The sequence below is a fragment of the Rhinolophus sinicus genome, chromosome 17 (assembly GCF_057876585.1).
Source record: "Rhinolophus sinicus isolate RSI-liver-muscle chromosome 17, RSI-T2T, whole genome shotgun sequence".
Classification (NCBI taxonomy): domain Eukaryota; kingdom Metazoa; phylum Chordata; class Mammalia; order Chiroptera; family Rhinolophidae; genus Rhinolophus; species Rhinolophus sinicus.
The window spans coordinates 174122798-174141740 of NC_142517.1; the positions used below are offsets into that span (position 1 = coordinate 174122798).

Genomic DNA, 18943 nt, shown 5'->3' on the forward strand with positions numbered 1-18943 from the left:
CCCACTCTTTCCTTTCTTTTATCCTCCAAATGCCATATAATAAACTATCCTTAACAGTTTCCATCATCCGTATATGGTCTTGTTTGTTTTGTGACAATAACTATAAAGATATGGACATGAAGAAAGGTATAATATTGTAAAATATTTTAGCAACAGCCCAGTAAAAGTTATTCCTTCATTTAATAGGCATATAAATGGAAGGAGGCCTGATTTCTCTTGACTGCTATGTGACTTCTTGCTGCTCAACTTCCCTAATGCAATCCTCCATCTCTTTATTCTTGGCATTTCCCTCCCATGTGCTTTCTTTGAAAAGCAGTTCCTCTCCCAGGTTCCACACCCATCACTCCTTTGATTCTGTTGTGGATCAGACTGCACAGATGTGGCAAACTGGGTCCAGCCCAGACATGTGTAGTTGACTTACACAGCATTTTAGATTTTTCTAAATTAGTTGTCAATATTTAAAAATTGGAACAATAAGCCTAAAAAATAGAGATTTCTAAAGGAAATGAACACAGGCTATCAAACAGATATCGGCACTCCCATGTTCACTGAGCATTACTCCCTATAACCAAGATATGGAAGCAGCCTAAATGTCTATCAATGGATGAATGGTTAAAGAAGATGTGAGATAGACACACACACACACACACACACACACACACACACACACACAATGGAATATTGTTCAGCATCAGAGAAAAGGAAATTCTACCATTTGAAACAACCTGGATGAATCTAAAAGGTATTATGCAAAGTGAAATAAGCCAGACAGAAAAAGACAATTACTGCATGGTATACTTATAGGTGGAATCTTAAAAAAGAAAATAATACAAACTCAGAGAAAGTGGTTGCTAGGGGCTGGCAGGGTGGAGGAAATAGGAACAGGTTGATCAAAGAGCATAAACTTTCAGCTGTAAGATGAATAAGATTTGAGGATCTAATGTGTAACATGGTAACTGTAGTTCATACTGTGTTGTATAATTATTAAAATTTGCTGAGAGAGCAGAACTTAAATGTTCTCACACAAAAAAACCCAGATAAATAAATATGTGAGGTGACAGATGTGTTAATTAACCAGATGGGGGAAATCTTTTCACAATGTATATGTATATCAAATTACCACAATGTACACTTTAAATATCTTACAATTTCACATGTCAACTACAGAAAGAGCTGACATTTTTAAAAATGAGTGTTTTTTTGTTTAAGATCAGGAATGAAAGAACTATGGTTTCACATTTGTGTCCATAAATAAAGTTTTATTGGAACACAGCCCGTTCATTTGTTTATGTCTTACCTATGACTACTTTTGTATTACAATGGCACCGTTGAGTAGCTGTGGCAGAGAGCATATGGCCAAAAATATTACAAATAATAACCAAAGCCAAAAATATTTACAACCTGGCCCTTTACAGAAAATGTTTTGCCTACCTCTATTCAAGATTGGCCTCAGCAGTGGATGCCCCACCCTCAGAGATTATAATACGATCAGTCTCCAGTGGGTGCTGGTCTCCAGTGCCCAGGGATTCTGATGTGGTTGATCTGCAGTGGGTGCTGACATTGGCATTTTAAAGCTCCCAGATGATTCTGATGTACGTACAGTTTGTGAACCCCTCAATTAGGTAATCTGGATGCTTCAACCGTCTCTGATTCTTCTCTCTTTCTCTGGGACTATATATTTCCCCTATTTAGATAGGAAAAGACTATGTTCCACCCACTTTCACAAGTGTTCTCAGCAATGCAGAATAGCCCTTTACATCATCAAAAAGATATTCTCTAGATCCTGGCTTAATGCTTTGTAAAAACAGATTTCAGGCTCCAACACAGACCTATCAAGAAAAAGTCTCCAAGAGCTAATAATTTAGAAAAGGTCCCCAGATGATTCTGATGAGTAACTAGATTTGAGAGCTACTAGCCAAGCATGCTGAGGTCATTCATACAGCTATGTTCACTGGAAGCTCAACTAGGGCTGAAATGTGCGTGGTAGCCTCACGTCCTCCAGGTGTCTCTACTTGGCCTCTAATCATTCAGAGGTTTAGCATGAACATCTTTAAAGCACGGCAGCTAGACTCCAAAAGGTGAGGTCAAGGAAGCTGTAAGCCCCTTAAGGCATGAACTAGGACATCCCAGCACGTCACTTCTGCCATAGTCTGTTGGTTAAGGCAAGTCAAAAGTATTGCCCATATTCAAGAGGAGGGGACGTAAATTCCATCTCTTGATGTGAGAAGTAGCATGCATGTATAGGCAAGTGACATATTGACAGAACCCATCTTCGGAGACTATCAAAAGAATCTAGTAAGAGAGAAAAGTAAAGGAAAGATGACAGTCAAGTATGAGGACTGTGATAGCAATAAAATAAAGGTATGAATAAGAGAAGTATGAACAATGGAAAGGAAGCATCAGTCAGGAATGATTCTCAAAGAAACCTTTGAAATAAGTTATTTCAACACACATATTTAAACTGAGATATTTGAAATAAATGTTTTAAATTACATACTAGAACTGAGATAGGCATTAACTACATGAAAAAAAAGGGAACAAGAAGTAAAGCATTCCAAGTAGGGGTAAGACTGTGGAATACAGAGATATGGAGCATAATGAGAGCTAGTACCTTGGTAAGAGTTGAGCAAAGACACGTGTGGATGGAGGGGCTTCCCAGCAGGCAGCTGTACATAAAGACCTGGAGCTTATGAAAGATGTGCAGGCTAGAAATATGGACCCGAGAGTCTTCAGAACATAAATGGTGGCAGAAGACCAGAAAGTGGGCTACAATAGGGACATGTGTGAGAAAAAACAGTGAGAAAGGCACAAGACCAGGAACAGAGTTCTGGAGATACTGATATTTGAAATCCTACATAGCAGAAATGGGATATAGCAGGAGGAGGAGTGGGGGGATAACTTATTACAGACGTATCTAAGAAGAAAGGGGGAGTTTTCAGGAAGGAGGAATTGTTCAACAGTGTCAACTGCCACAGAAAGTGGACCAAGACAAAAGCAGAAAAGTGTTTACTGTATTTGATGATATGTGGGTCGTTGGTGAATTCAAAGGTGGTTTCAATAGAAAAGAAGCAGAAACCAGATTTTGGGGGATTTGATAGAATAGATTTGAGAAAGTAAGATATATTAATGTAGCCCAATTTATGAAAGCACTGCTGTGAAGAGAAGTTAATGATGATGGATCTAACAGTCAAAAACGATACTAATATATTGACCCATGTACATCACTGAGTATTAGTAAGTGTTGGCTGAATGTGAATTAATGAATAAATATGTGGTATAAAGAAGTACTTGACCTTCATAGGATGGCAACAAGTTATTTAACTTTCCCTTCCAAATTAAAGTTCTCAGCATGGTACATTACTATAACCTTGATTAGTTCAAAGAGACCCTGTATTAATTATTTTATTTATGCTTATTTCTTGCCAAATGCTAACAAATCCTTACACTGGGTATATGTAAAATCATGAGCAACTAAAGGCAGCTTGAGACAAAAGAAAGAAAATTGAACTGAGCTCTGCTCTAGGTTTCCAAATACTCACTTGTATGACCTTGAATAAGTCCCTTCATCTCTCCAGGTCTTGGTTTGCTTTCTGTATAATGGAGTATGATCAAGATCAGGGACAAAAATAGGCATCAAGTGATTTCAGTAATCTGTAAAACCTAACTAGAACACCACTGACAAGGATAAAGAAATGATTAGTGTTAACACTGGTTTTTACTTTGATTGTATCTAGTGGTACATAAAAGTTTCACAAAATATACTCCATATCAAGTAGTCAAAATCATCATAAACATATTACGCATTAAAGGTCCAAATCAGGGAAACATCTAAAAAATATAAATCAGAAACACAATGCAATGAATTTGCTACTTGCTTTTTCCTATTTTCAACATTAAATAAAATTTGAAATATACACGAGTGTGTGTGTGTGTGTGTGTGTGTGTGTGTGTGTGTGTGTGTGTTTGGCAAGTCAGGAAAACAGAAACCACTCTCAACAGAGGGAATTTAATGGAGGAAATTGGTTTCACAGGTGTTAAATGGCTGAATAAGCAAAAAGGGAACAGTGAGATAAGTCAGGCAGCAGCGACAATGCCTGATGTTGGGGGAACGTAAGGGAAAACGTGAGGATAACCAGAACCTGGGAGCTAGAAGAATGAGTCCAGGAATTGATGCTTTAAAGGAGGTTGGGCTGGCTGCTACTGCTGGTACCTCTGACAGAAAATGATGGGGCTGGTTCTGAAAGTGCCACAGGATCTGGAGGCTGGAGTCACTTTTATAGCTGGGGCCACCAGCTAATGCTCAGGAGAACTGCTATTTTGGAACTGAGGCAAAGAAGAATGGTATGAACTTAAAAACAAGAAGAAAGTCTTATCTCCTCTCCCGTTGCCCAACCTCTAATACCTTCAAGTCTTACTCAAATGCCTTCTAGAATCTGGCAAAGGAATCTGAGGAATAACGTTTGCAGAGACACAACCCTAGCATCAGAGAGTAGAGTTAAAAACGAGGACGTGGAGCGGAGAGACAATGGGCAAATAACTGGCACAACTTATTTACTCAGAAAAGTGAAGGTTAATGGCATCATAGTTAATGGCACAAAAATTAATGTTGAAGAAAGTATCTTAGGGAATATAAGAAGTAGGGAGATTTATACATGAACAAATAAGCATGTTTGAGCAGAAAAAAGAAAGTTGTCCCATGCTTAAGGAATGACATACAGAAAGAGGGCAGGAAAAAAAAAAAGAAAGAAAGAAAATTGGAGCCTCATGGAAAAGATCTCTATTTAAAAAGGAAAACGACACTAGTATGAAAATCATAATGTTAAAAGTTTCATGTAATTAAATTAGGTCCCGGGAGTAAGAATTGGTCCTTATACTAGTGTCACAGACTACCATAAAATGTCCCACAAGACTGCTTCCGAGTTTCTGGGCTTACTGGGCTCACATACTCATGAGCAAACACTACTCAAGCAGTGCCTGCCCTAAAGTTAAGATAGACCAACAGTGACATCTGCTGCCATGAACTTAGTTTTGAAAGGGCCAGTCTCCTGCCAAACCACTGGACTTCTTCTGCGATGAGTCAGCACTGCTGCAAATCCTGTTTGTCGTCTGTGCTATTAGAGGATTTTCTAAGTGACCACAGTACATGGGAAAATGAGAGATATTTGAAAATGTAACTAAAACAAACAAAAAAACAGTGGGGGTGGAGGCATAAGTGATGAGAAAAAGAGACTTCACATCACTGTCTTCTCATCCCATTTTTCTTTTGGCCAGTAAGTCCAAATTGATTTTGTAATTGTGAGCAACCATGAGCTCGTGTTCAGTAAAAGGAAGGATTAATTTAATTGTTGCCAGCACCAGGGGATTCCAACCCAAAATGTACAGCATAATATCCAGACCAGAAAAAAAAAAGTCAAATGATCAAAGGAGAGTATGTGCAAAATGTTTAGCGTTACTGGATTAGGAAACTTCTTCCTAGTTATCTAATTGTTTACCTTGATTATATCTCCTTCAACATCTGCTGACCCTCAGGCTTTTTCTTTTCTGAAAGCCAATAGAACAGGAGGTTTGAATCAAACACCAGGGCTCATACTAAATATATAATCACCAGTGTAAAGTGGTCAATGTGGCTCGTTTACATAAAATAAAAAATTCATGAAAATCATGGGTTAATTTATTTGCTCAAGAAAAAAAAAGGCAACTGATAATGAATCCGAACTCCAGTTATCATGAAAGAACATGAACAAGAAAGGCAGACGTTTCAGTAAAGGAGAATTAAACTAAAAGTTTTAACTTCGAGTACAGGTTCCGACCATTTGCTAAATAGGTCACTTTGAGGAAATCATGTTACCATGTGAAAATCCTGTTTTCTTTTCTGCAAAATGAAAGGATCGGAGTATATGAGGGATGGAAAATGGGTTTTGACTCATTTTCCTTCTTTGGCTAACTAGCAGTGGCTGCTTATAAGTAATCTTAAATCTGTATCCAGACTCTTTGGAAAAGATGCTGACCAATTAGCAGAGTCTGCTGTGGGCAATACAAGCATGGAGTGGCAGCATGCATGCCACATATAAACCAAGCTCAGACAAAATTATATCTTCCCTTTTTTAATAGTTCTAAATAATGCTATTGCTTTCATGTTAGTGCCTACTATTTTTCAGCTTTGCAAGATGCTCAACAGACATTATTTCCAATCTTCACCATATTTTAAAGACAAGAAAACTCAGAACCATTAAGTAATTTTCTCAAAGCTACACAACCTACCTGGTCTTAGTTACTAACATACTATCCCAACATTCTCTATCATGAATAAAATCTTAACTTCTCATATTTTGGATCACATCCCCTAGCCTCTTGCAACACAAAAGCTGTAACATTGTTGTGTCTTGCCTGATGATATGTTACTAAATACATACACCTATAGAAAAAAAGGATGAAGATTTTGACATGGAATTTGCCTAGCCCATTTACAAATAAAAGGGAAGGACAGGAGCTTCAGGGAGAAAGTATCCAAGAAAATGCTCTTTTCAGCAAACAGATTATGAAGGATTGTATGGTGAAAATTAAACGTAACAAAAAAGAAACAATAACTAAAAGTCATGCTCAACTTTAAAGAAAATAGAATTCTAAACAAATAAAATCAAGGGGATACTAAATCCAGAATTTAAAAGAATCATAAAAACAGGACATTGTGTGTTGCCTCAATTGGGACCACACAGAAAACTTTATCGGTCCAGATGCAGGGACGTACAAGGTGCATGTCAGTGCTCGACAGAAATCCTTTAATGATGATAGTTTACAAATAATTCAGAAAATAGAAATATTTTTGAAGCTTTGCTGCAACCTTTTGGACCTTTGTTAAGGTCATAATGTCCAGGTGAAGTAGAAAGCAAGACACATTTATTTTCAGTTAGAACTAACTCTTCCCACCAGATAACAGAATCCTCAGAAGTCTTTGAAAGTGGCCTCACAAAATTGATCTATCCTGACTAATTACAGACTTACGCACTGATTCTTTCTGAATACATATTCAGAAACTTACAATTGACTTTGGAAAATTACCCAAACACATGGATTTGTAAAAAGTGTTAAGGAAACCAAATGCAAGAAGGTACTCATAAGAGAAAAATGATTATTTGCAACCAGACTGGATTACATATCAAGGTACCTTATGGTCTATGATTAGATGACTGATTCATACATGTTTTAAACATTTATTCTTCACCTATTATGATCTAGGCACTCTCATAGTCACCAGGGGCACAATACATAATGAAATAGTCCTAACTTTGAGGAGTAGACATCTAATTGGAGACAGGTATATAAATAAATTAAAATACAAAGTGACAAGTAAATCAACTGAATTCTGTTTGAAGTACATATGTGTTACATGAAAGTGAAGTAACTAATTTTCTTTCATGAGCTAAGGGAGGGAGCAGAAAGATGCATCAGTACAGGGCTGAACTTGAGATCATTATTTCTTAGGACACTAGTAACTTGCATGTTATTTACATGATATTAAGATAGCAAAAAGTATTAAAACCAAAGCCATAGACTCTTTTAAATTGGCCTCACTCTTACATAAGATAGCTCTGAAAAAAGTATAGTTAATAACTTCATGGGGGAAATGGTACTTGTACAGTTACATAAAGCAAAGTGTGGCCTTTTTTTTTTTTTTGCATCCCCGCGATTATAAAGTAATATCATTCCAAGATGAGAGGGCCCATCATGGTATTAGACACTAAGCAAGTCAACCCCAGAAAGTCCTGCAAAGAGTGTTATTCCACATGCACTCTGTGACTAATTCTGTTTGGGGAATGAACTGAGCCATGGCCATAGGTCACATTCAGCCAGCCAAGAGAATGTTTCCAGGGTGTAATTGTTCTGGGCATCCCGGCACTTTACAGCATGTTCCCATTGCTTTTTGATACTTTGTGGCCAGGAGACTGCTGAGAAAATATTATTCACCCGAATTAGACTGGACTCGTCAACCTCCTAGTTATTACATCTCCATGTCAGCACAAGCAGTGTCTGCAACCGAACTTACCAGATGTTTCTAATTTCTCTACCTTCTGAACTACAAGTTGGGTTTTTGGTGTGTTTTTTTTTTTTCCCCTGACTTTGAAATATTTAAACAAAGGACTTTCTGTAATGGCTCAGGAAACTTACAAAATTAAATCGTGGTTAATATCAGAATAAGAGCCCCAGCTCTCCTGCCACTGCGACATTGATGGGATTTCCACCGTGCTATTCACTACCTGTGAAATTCTCTCAACAGAGTTTTTAGCTCTGGGTGTCTCATTCGCTCTCTAAAGATTTCCACCCAGCTAACAAATAGAAAAGCATAACTGAATTCAGGAGGTAACTAACTACATTTTCTCTGTTGCTATATTACCTAAAATAAATGCTTGTAATGCAGGGTCTCTGGTCCCACTCCCCGCACAAGAACACAGGGTATGGTGAGGCCAAAAAGGAACACCAACAGAGCCATGGATAGGCGGTTCATACCACTATAGTCTCACTGGTGGCTGGGTTGGAGACACAGGAAGCAGGAGCCACACAATGCACAATCCTCCAGCAGCTTCTCTGCCAACCAACCAACAACCAACCCCCTAGCGTAGCCACAGCAGTTATATTAGTGGCTAATGGCTAACCGGTTATAGCTGACAGCCACCCAGCCACAGCAGATGGCCATCTGATTACAGCTGATGGCCATCTACTACCCGAGCCAGCACCTTTCCACGTGAGGCTGAGAGCCTGGAAACTGCTCTCTGGAATTCTGTCCCTACAATGCTACTTCAAACTGAGGCCTTAATGTTAATAAAAATGATCAAGTCACATATCTTTAAAACCAGCAACTGCATTTCTAGAAAATTCTCCAAAGATTTTCATACATGTTCACATGGAAGCATATACAAGGATATTGCTGTCTGGTTTCTAAGAGCGGGACTTGGAAAAAAAAGCTAAGCATCTATCAGTAGGGGACTCGTATAATATATTTAAATAATATACAGCCCGATAATAACTAGGTAGCTTTCTATATAGAATAATATGAAAAATCCCCATAATTATTAGATTAAAAACTAAAATAAAGAAATAGGTCAATAAGTATGTGGGGACAGAGTCCCAGAGAACAGTTTCCAGGCTCTCGGCCTCACGTGGAAAGGTGCTGGCTCGGGTAGTAGATGGCCATCAGCTGTAATCAGATGGCCACCTGCTGTGGCTGGGTGGCCATCAGCTGTTACCGGTTAGCCATTAGCCACTAATATAACTGCCATGGCTACGCTAGGAGGTTGGTTGGTTGGCAGAGAAGTGGACGGCGGATTGTGGCTAGCAAATTCAGTTAGCAAGTGGATTGTGGATTGCGCATTGTGTTGATCCTATTTCCTGTGTCTCGCCAGGCCACCAGTGAGATGGGGGTGCAGGAAGACCCCTCGTTGGAGTACTGATGGATGTTTGCTTTTGTGCCTCGACCAGCCACCGTTGAAAATATAGTGGTATGACTCCCCTATCTATGGCTCCGTTGGTGTTCCTTTGTGGCCTCACTATATCATGTGTTCTTGTGTGGGGAGTGGGAGCTGAGACCCTGCATGACAGTATGTAAACATATACAGTATACACGGTGTAACCTTTTGTAGCTTTTGAGTCTTAATATGTTGTCATGTTCAAGTAGTATCTATCCAAAAATTAAATAAGTTTGGTGAAAATAAAGTAAAATCAAGATTTAAAAATGAGGCCCTAAGGAAGCTACATGTAAGAATAAATGGGAAAGGGGCATGAGGGAAATGGTGGAAAGAGGGAAGAAAGAAGGAAAAGAAAATTGTGAGAATTCTAGCTTCCAAAATCATGGAAGGATCTATCTCTTATTGTCACCAATGAAATTTCCAACTTATGTTACAGGTTGGCCAATCTCAGCTCTGATTCTTTGCAACCCTTAGGAGTATCATTTGACACTTCACTGCAACAGACTGTCCTCTTCCATGAACTGCCTTGCCGTGACTCATGACACGGTCATCGGTCACTCCTCCCAGCTTTCAGGCAGTTTTTCATCTCCCTCCTCCTCCCTGGGATCCTCCTTCAAGGCTTTGGCAGTGGACACTACCCAGAACTTAAGGACTAGTCCTCAGTACTTTAGATGCTCCCTTGATGAGGTATTTCACTCACATTTTCTTTGTAGATAATTTTAAAAAGCTAACGTTTGTCTACTTCTGTCATTTGTGTTGTCTTCCCTTTTCCTTTTTCATTCTCATTGCCTTCCAACAGATACCCAGTCTCTGACTGCCTACAGAGAATTTCCACCCATTGCTACTTAAACACTGAACTTAATCTTCCCCATCTTTCCTCCTTTCATGTACTATGTACGTATATGCATTGCCTTTAAAACTAAATGTCAAATTCCTCAAAGTTAGAAGACTTTTAGTTATCTTACTACTCACCCCCTCTTTCCATCCTTCCTCCAGCCAAGAATGGTGTTCTATACCAGACTATTACCCAACAAATTATTTTTCAATATTAAATGTTTAGGAACAAACAATGCCCCCCTCATATACATGCCAGATTTAATATATAATTCGGTATGCATAATGGGATATTGACATTTTATTTGTGCCTTATCGATTGATTGATTTCTAATCTAAGTTATTCCACAATGGATTCGAAACCATCTATGTTAAAATCATTTGTTTACATTTCCTTTCTCACTAAAGTAAGCTTTCTGAGGCTAGGGCCTATGTGCTATTTGTTTTCATATTGCTAGAGACTGACTCCCATTAGGGGCTTATAATGAATATAAGGAAAAAGAAAATACATGATCAGACATGTTTTCCAAAAAGGACTTTAACATTTAGTAAGTTAATCCTTTTCTAATAAAAGAAAAGTTTTGCGTGCACGTAGGATAAGGGAGCTGTCACTATTGTAGTGGGGATGAATGAAGCCCAATAATTCAGATGGGCAATAAATGAAAACTTACTTTCCATTACTCCATTGAATTGTTATTATGATTCTGTAAGGCAAGCTAAAATGCCATCCTGACTCTTTGTAAAGGTTCCCCCAATTCTCCAGGGTGATTTGGAGGCTTAAAGAAGAAAACAAGAAAAAAGATTTTCTAGGGTTAAGGATGAGAGGAGATAGGAAACCAATATGGCCCTGAAGTCACTTCTCATATAAAGGTTACCACTGAGAAGCCCATCATACCATGGCATTATGACCTTCACGTGTAGTTTCCTTATCATTCTTGGAGCATAGCAATATGTCCACAGAGTTTCTCATTCCCCATCTGCTAAAAGCCTGATGGAGTTATTTCCTTGATAGCATCTTACCAAACCCCACCCTTTCAAGGGCATTGCCAGAAGGCAGAATGGAATACTCAGATCTTGAGGATATCGTGGACCTCCCAGTCTTTCTCTTTCCTACCCAATCTATTTCTTTCTAGTCTCAAAGTAATGCAACCTTCCAATAGCCAGCCAAGGCACTTTCCTTTGCATTCATGTCCACTTTATTTTACTGATTTCACAAATCTTCCATTATGAGGTTTAGATTTCTTAAACAAAAGCCAAGTTTTATGCTTCCACCTGGCTACATTCCTCCCCTGAGACAACGAGCACAGAACTGAATATTTACTTGACCAGGAGAAGGAAAAAGAAAAAATACAACATGAACCTGAAAACCTAGGTTACTATATCAGTATATTATCCAACTGTATTTCCCAGATCTTTTCATCATTTGTCTCTTTTCTTTTTCACTCTCACTGCATTCCCACTTTGTATCACCCTTTTCGGGACACTTATCATCTCACACTTGGATTATAACAACAGCCTCCTTGAGTCTCCAGTTCATCCAGACTTCCATCATTCCTTTCCTGTACAAAAACATTTATTATGCTTCTGTATAGTCTTCTATTGTCTATTGCAGAAAGCATAAGTTCTTCTGTCAACTTGAAGAATTTGCAAGTTATTTCAACCTAACTTATTTTCACCTGATCCCAAGCACTCAATCTCTGTTCCAGAATGAGTCCCTTTATTGCTCCCTTCATGCTTAACATACCCATTCCTGCTTCTGTACTTCAGCTTACATTCTCTCCTTTTAAATGTCCCTAAGCGTTTTCTCCTCTTATGTAAATTTTATCCAACTTTTAAAGCCAACTCTAGATTCACTACCACACCCAACCTCTCTCTACTTCTCTTATGCACAATAATTTCACCATAGAGTATGCATTAGCCAATTTAATATTTAATTATGTATTATGTATTTCTTGAATTGCATATTAATTATTTCACATATTTTGTCTTAGCTCCCGCTACTAATTGCAAGCTCCCTGAAGACTGTGAGTATACCTTCTCATCTCTTTCATGATACCCAAAACAGAACCTGATGTAATAGATATCAAATCAATATTTGTGTGGTGGGATGATCATGTGAATTACTTACCAATGTGGCCCCTCCCAACCTCTGCCTACTGAGCCTGCCCCCAACATTCACACATACACTTCCTTCTGATATCTTTCCTCAAATCAAGAAACAAAGAAGAAATTCTGTACTCTAAACAGAGTTGTTTCAGCAGACATGCAGTAATAGAAAATAAAGGACAGAACTAATTCTCACCTCGACTTTCAAAATAAAGTTTTAACGCCTGCACAGAGACGAGAGAAAGTCTACAATCTAGAGCCCAACATATACGCTTTAAACAATGGAAGGATGGTAAAGGAAGAAATAATATTTCCCATTTAAGAAGAATCTTTTTTAAAGAATAATATAGTGATATGCTTATGTGAGTCACTTAGAAGGGACTCTGACCTCCCTTACTCCCATTCCAAGTAGCTGTAAATAGAATCTCTAGTAAGTTTGAATACTGAAAGCTTATTCTTTGTTTCCCATCTGTCGCCTTGGGAAGAAGCAAGATACCAGGCTCCAAATAAGCAGTGCCATGGGAAAATAGAGATGGTTTCATGCATACTTGGAGGATGTAAGTGGTTCAAGAAGTATGAAGAACTTAAAGCTAAATGAGTGAATGAAACTTATTTTTACTATTGAAAAAGAATGGGCAGGGAGAAAGTAAGTCCACTGAGTGTACTGCAAAATGACTAAACTTTCTGCCTCTACATAGAGTAAAAGTTCAAAATTAAGCTTAGGTTAAGTTACAAAACAATAAAGACAGTTACTTTGCAAATCCGAATTTATTGTCTGTGAAATATCATACCCACTATATTTATTGGTTGATTAATTCATTGATTGAGGGATTCATAAAAAAAAAAAAGTCAGGGCTAGACTCAAAAGTTGAAGGCAATTTCTAAATGGTTCCGAGTGCATTTTAAGAAATTTGTTAAAATAGAAATAAAATTTAAATAATGATATAATCAAATGGATCAGGAAAAAACTCCATCAAAAAAGTACACTGATAATTAATAAAGTTTATTTTCATACCTATAATAACATTTAAATGAGAAAAATAAAACGTGATCACATAACATAAACATTATGACAGGATAAGAGTATATTAGACCATATTTTTAAAGCATTTGTTCATTTTCTTTGCACAAGCTAGGATGCATAGAATATGGGCAAATAAAGAGACAATGATTTTAAGACTACAGATAAATTTATCATCTTGAGTCTTTTTACAAAGCTATCAATTGCCACCATTCACAAAGCTTGAAAAGCAAGAATTTTACCTAATCTTTAGGTAATAATATAATGGGTTTATAGGGCAACAGGGCTGTTAAAGAAGAGTGTAGAGTGTTGTAAATGTTTCAAACCAGTAAAAAGTATTCAACTTATGTGTTAAATATATAGACATTGTCCCTTTACCCATAATTCCTCTTCTAATTTTACCAATAGCATTCTGTCAATCCTGTACCCTAAAACCACAATAATGGAAAAATATCAGTCATTTGTTTCCTTCTTACATTCTACGATTTATTAGCCAAGAGCACAGCTGGACGATTAACTACTTGTCTTAGTGTAAAATGTTCCAGTTGTGTCCTCACTGCCAGAATTCTTTTTTCATTTTTGATTTATAACTTTCCTGGCAAGTATATTATTAGCTTTACATCTCTGTAGTTAACTGCCAAATGTGAACAATACTTTATTCAATGCATCAGTGTCCCTACTCTGAGTATGCCTAGTTTCTACTTGGTGAGGAAATAGTCACATAAAGATATAAATATTAGCAGGAAAACACTCCGTTTTTTTAAAATTAAGAATCCAATCTCATATCCACGTCAACAATTAAATGTTATAAACCTGGTTTAAATACATTTTCACTTCAAACATTTTTGAGGTTTTCCATCTCACTGAATAATGGTTAGATCCCATTTTTAAATATCAATTTGAAGTCATTAAAAAGAAACACAAAAATTAAGTTCTTATCTTATACGATGTATAATCTTTGAAGGAATAGGTTTTCCTCAAGAGGATACCCTTTGAAACAGATGGAAGGAAATTATTTCATATCTTTTAACATTGATTTCTAAGTAGTAGCCTGAAGACTATGCAGAAGCCTCAACTGAGGCAGATGCTTTGCTAGAAAATACTGCCCTCCTCAGATATGCCTCCCATCTCCTCTCCTGGCCACTAGACCAATACCTAAATATCTAGGGCCAAGTGTTAACCCTAATCTGACTCAAGAATTTCCACCTCTGCTGGTGAGAAAAGGGATTTTTCTCCAAAATTGCTGTAAGATCTGGCTACCATGAACTGGTAGGAACTAGGACAGCATGCCTGGAAGTGGCTCTTGAAGGTCCTGAACCAGGAGGGGACATGAACATAAAGCTGGATTAGGGAAAGTTTGGTAATATGGGGGTGCTCTCTGTGACTCAGGACATAATGCCCTGGCAAGTTCTGATATGCTGCTGGAATGGATCTTAGAAGCTTGGGGAAAATAATGGCCTTCTATTAAATAAATTTAAGATGTAAGAACTGCCCCGGTAGAGTGCTGAGGAAAGGAAGCAAATTTCTCAGAGAACTGAACATGCTAGCATGTGTCTATTACATAAGAGTTGGGAACCCACTGATTATCCTTGGAAGGGTCTGGAGAACATTTCATTAACTATGGAAATAAGGAATGCACTAGAGAGAGATGTCACCATTACTGAGAAGCTTAGTAGTGGCTGTTGGCTACAGGCTGAGGTAGATGGCATGTTGTTATAGAGCTTGGCTTCTTTGTATCAGTGAGGATGACAGGATTCCAGAGTAACAGAGACAGATGGTAGCACTTACTTGTCAGCAACAAGGTGCAGGAAATAACTATAATTGGCAGCTGGGTTGAAATGGCATCCAGTACTCCCCGACCCACAGAGAATTATCATGATGACTAACAGACCATGGTTCATAAGAGTGATACAAATAGGCAGTACACAAAGGACTTCCTTAGATAGATGATAGATAGATAGATAGATAGATAGATAGATAGATAGATAGATAGATAGATAGATCGTTTAAAAAGAAATTAAGAATGGATCAGCAGAAGGATGATATAAGCTGCCCAATGGGACCAATGGAAAGCTATGACCTCTCACTTCCATTCTCCTCCTGACCCAGTTCTTAGAAAAGAACTCATCAGTTAAAAGAGAGGTCAGGTCTCCATAAAGAGAGGCCCTAGAATACTATAGTGAGAGTAGTAATTCTCTCAGTCCTTCCCCACAGTGACCTAGGGTCATTTATCAAATAATTTTACATTGAGGAAAGGGGAACCAGGATCTTTTGAGGGCTATTAAATTCAGGATCTAAACTGACCCTGATAACAGGGCCCACAATACTACACCCCACCCCAGGTAAGACAGGAAATGAAGAACAATACTGCATTCCAAGTGGAATGACAGTTTAGTGCCAATCTCAAAGACTTGAAAAATGCAGGGAAGGTGTTTTCCATTTAGAATCCATTTAAATTTACCAGTCTCGCCATAAAGAAATCAGATGGACACTGACAGATGACAGTGGACTCTACAATTTAATTTAACACTGGTCACAATTTCAGTTTTTTGTTTGTTTGTTTGTTTGTTTTTGTCTTGTTCTGGGTTGTTTTGGTTTTGTTTTGCCAAATGTGGTATTTGTATAGCTCAACATGGCCTGTAAGATGAAATACAGAGCTATTGATCTGGTGATACATATTAGGAAGGAGGCTCAGAAGTTCTCATTCACCTGAGATGACATCACCCAGGGGTATGTCAAATCACCTTTCTTCTGTCACCATATTGTCCTAAGGAAACTCGATCATCTGCACATTCCATATAACATCTCATTGGTCCAATATACTGTGAACATCATGATATATAACCTGATGAGCAGAGAGTGGCAATTATCTGAATGTCCTAGTAACATACATGAGCTCCTGAAAATGGGCAATAAATGCTACAAAGACTCAAGGTCCGGATACATCAGTCAAGTGTTTAGTGAGCCAGTGGTGTGGGGCATGCTAAATTATCAAGATAAAGAACAAGTTATTGCACCTTGCACTTCCTACCATTTAGAAAGAAGCACAGCACTGGGAGGCCTTTGTGAAAACTGTTTGAACTTACTGTGTGACTCAGAACAAGGCTTTGTAGAATATCTGTGCTGAAATACAAATAGCCAGACCACTTGGGCCACACAGCCCATCAGACCGCATAGTACTAAAGGAATTTACATTAATCTACATAATTAACATTATGTAGAGTCTCTGGCAAGACCCAGTAGGAGAGCTACACACAGACCTGTAGGGCTCTGCATCAAAGTCATGCTATCTGCAGTAGAGAACTGTATCCTATTTAAAAATCAGTTCCTAGCATGCTATCAGAACATTATATTCTTATAAAAGAAGCAATAAAGAATATATACCCATGAAAAACATGGGATAAAATTTTTTATAAACATACAGTCAGGTTATACCAACCAACAGCAAACACAATATAGGAAAAAGTAAATAAATAGAGTTAAGAAGATTGTAATACAACTTTCTCAGAAATAATACATTGAACAGATTAAAAAAATGAGCAGAAATACTGAAAACCTGAACAATACAATTATGTAAAATATATAGAACTCTACCTGTGAAAAACAGAGAGAAAGTTTTCTTTTCAAACACCCGTAATTATATGAAAACAGAGCAGGGTACAGGACTATAAAGAAAGCCTCAATTCCAAAGGACAAATATCATATAGATTCTTTTATTATAAGCAAGAAAATTATATATTGGGAAGCAATATAGTTTAAGAATAAATCCAGTACAAGAAATTAGAAATGGAGTAACAGAAAACTCAAATAAAAAAGGACTATAACAAATAAAAGGGTAAAAGTGCAACAAACAAAAACAGAGAAGATAGTTCTTTAAGAATATTCAAGATACAAAAGTCTGATAAGACTTATAAGAATAAAAGGTATCTGACACAAAACACAAAATAAAAAGGGGAAGTAATTATAGATATATATATATATTTTTAATAGTAAAAGTTTTGGATCAGCTATATGCTAATAAATCTTAAAACCTGGAGGAAATGCATAGTTTCCTAAGAATATTAAAATGACAAGTTACACAACAGAAATAAGAACTTGAGAAGAAGAATAAATACTAAAGAAACTTAAAAGGTAGTCAAAAAAAGTCAAAGGCTATAAAATAGTTTTTTTTTCTTCCCTCCTAAGACTAACATCTCTCATAAATTTTGTTTTTAATTTCCTTTTATCATTGTCTAGGAACTTAAATGCACTTTTAAACATTATCAGTATAAAGCAATTATTTGAGGATTAATTTGATCATCTGAAGTACAAAGTAAGGTCCATATTTGGTGTAAGATTGTAATTTGAAAAGACATGACTTTTCTTCATTTAAAAAGTTTATTTACTTGAAAGACTAAAAATTAGACATTTACAGATGGATTTTGAGAGTTTATGTTTACCATTCCATTCAATATTTTGTCATTTATTCTTTTTAACTTATACAATTAAATCAACAACTATTTATCAAATGCCCATAATATATCCAGTTTTATAACGTCAAAAAAATATGTATCAGTAATAGTGAAATAATTGTCTTCTCCCCTATGTTAAAGGCAATGCATCTAAAGTTCCTCCATTAAGTTTTAACGTGTTTATCAAATCCAGGAAGTTTCTTTTTTCTAAGTTTCTAATAGTTTTTTAATCATAAATATGTTCTGAGATTTATCAAATATTTTTCATTATATAATTCAAATTATTATTATATATGCTTCTATTAGTCAATTAATGTGGTGAATTACTCTTACAGATATTTCTGATGTGAAGCATCTTCACATTCCTAGGATAAACCCTATTTGACTATGATGTATTATTTATTTATGTTATTTATTAATTTATCATGAATTTATTCAATATTATTTATTTATTGAGATAATCATTTTGATTATGTGATCACCCACCTAGAAGAATGTACAGTGTCAACAGCCTCTTGGAACTAATAAGAGATTTCAGAAAGATTATCAAATACAAGATCAATTTCTTCTACATTATGATATCTCAAGTTGTGGGTAGCAGTAGGATTTGGCTAAGGGGAAGTAGAATTAGTGATTCATTCAGTTTGAATTTTCTGGAGTAGATTTGGATTTCACAGCCACTCCCTCATGTAATAAAGTGATTGCTGGCCTTCTCAGAATAGAAATGACCTCTAGGAATCCTACTAAAACCCACCTGTCATTGTGACACAGAGGCTAGGCAGAGTGTCCTACATCTCCCAGCAGGAAATATTTGCGTAAAGAAAGGGAACCAAGGCCTTAAAAGTATAGAGCCAGAATTCATTTAGGGAAAATCCTGCCGATCACTGTATTTATAAAATTGTAAGCAAAGGAACCAGTTCTGGACAACGTCTAAACAAAATAGGAGCAATCTCCTGTCAGAAATATACATAATAATGCCACTAATACAGCTACAAAGGCACTACATGTTTTTCCCTTTTCTGAATTTTATGAAACAGTATTTATCAGAATTCCTAGGTTTGTAGGACAAA

At 36.9% G+C, this 18943-nt stretch overlaps 1 long non-coding RNA gene across 2 annotated transcripts in view; it reads right to left on the reverse strand.

Annotated features, from left to right (window-relative positions):
- Positions 1-18943, reverse strand: part of LOC148754879 (uncharacterized) — a 239693-nt gene that overhangs the window by 112696 nt on the left and 108054 nt on the right. The window lies entirely within an intron of this gene.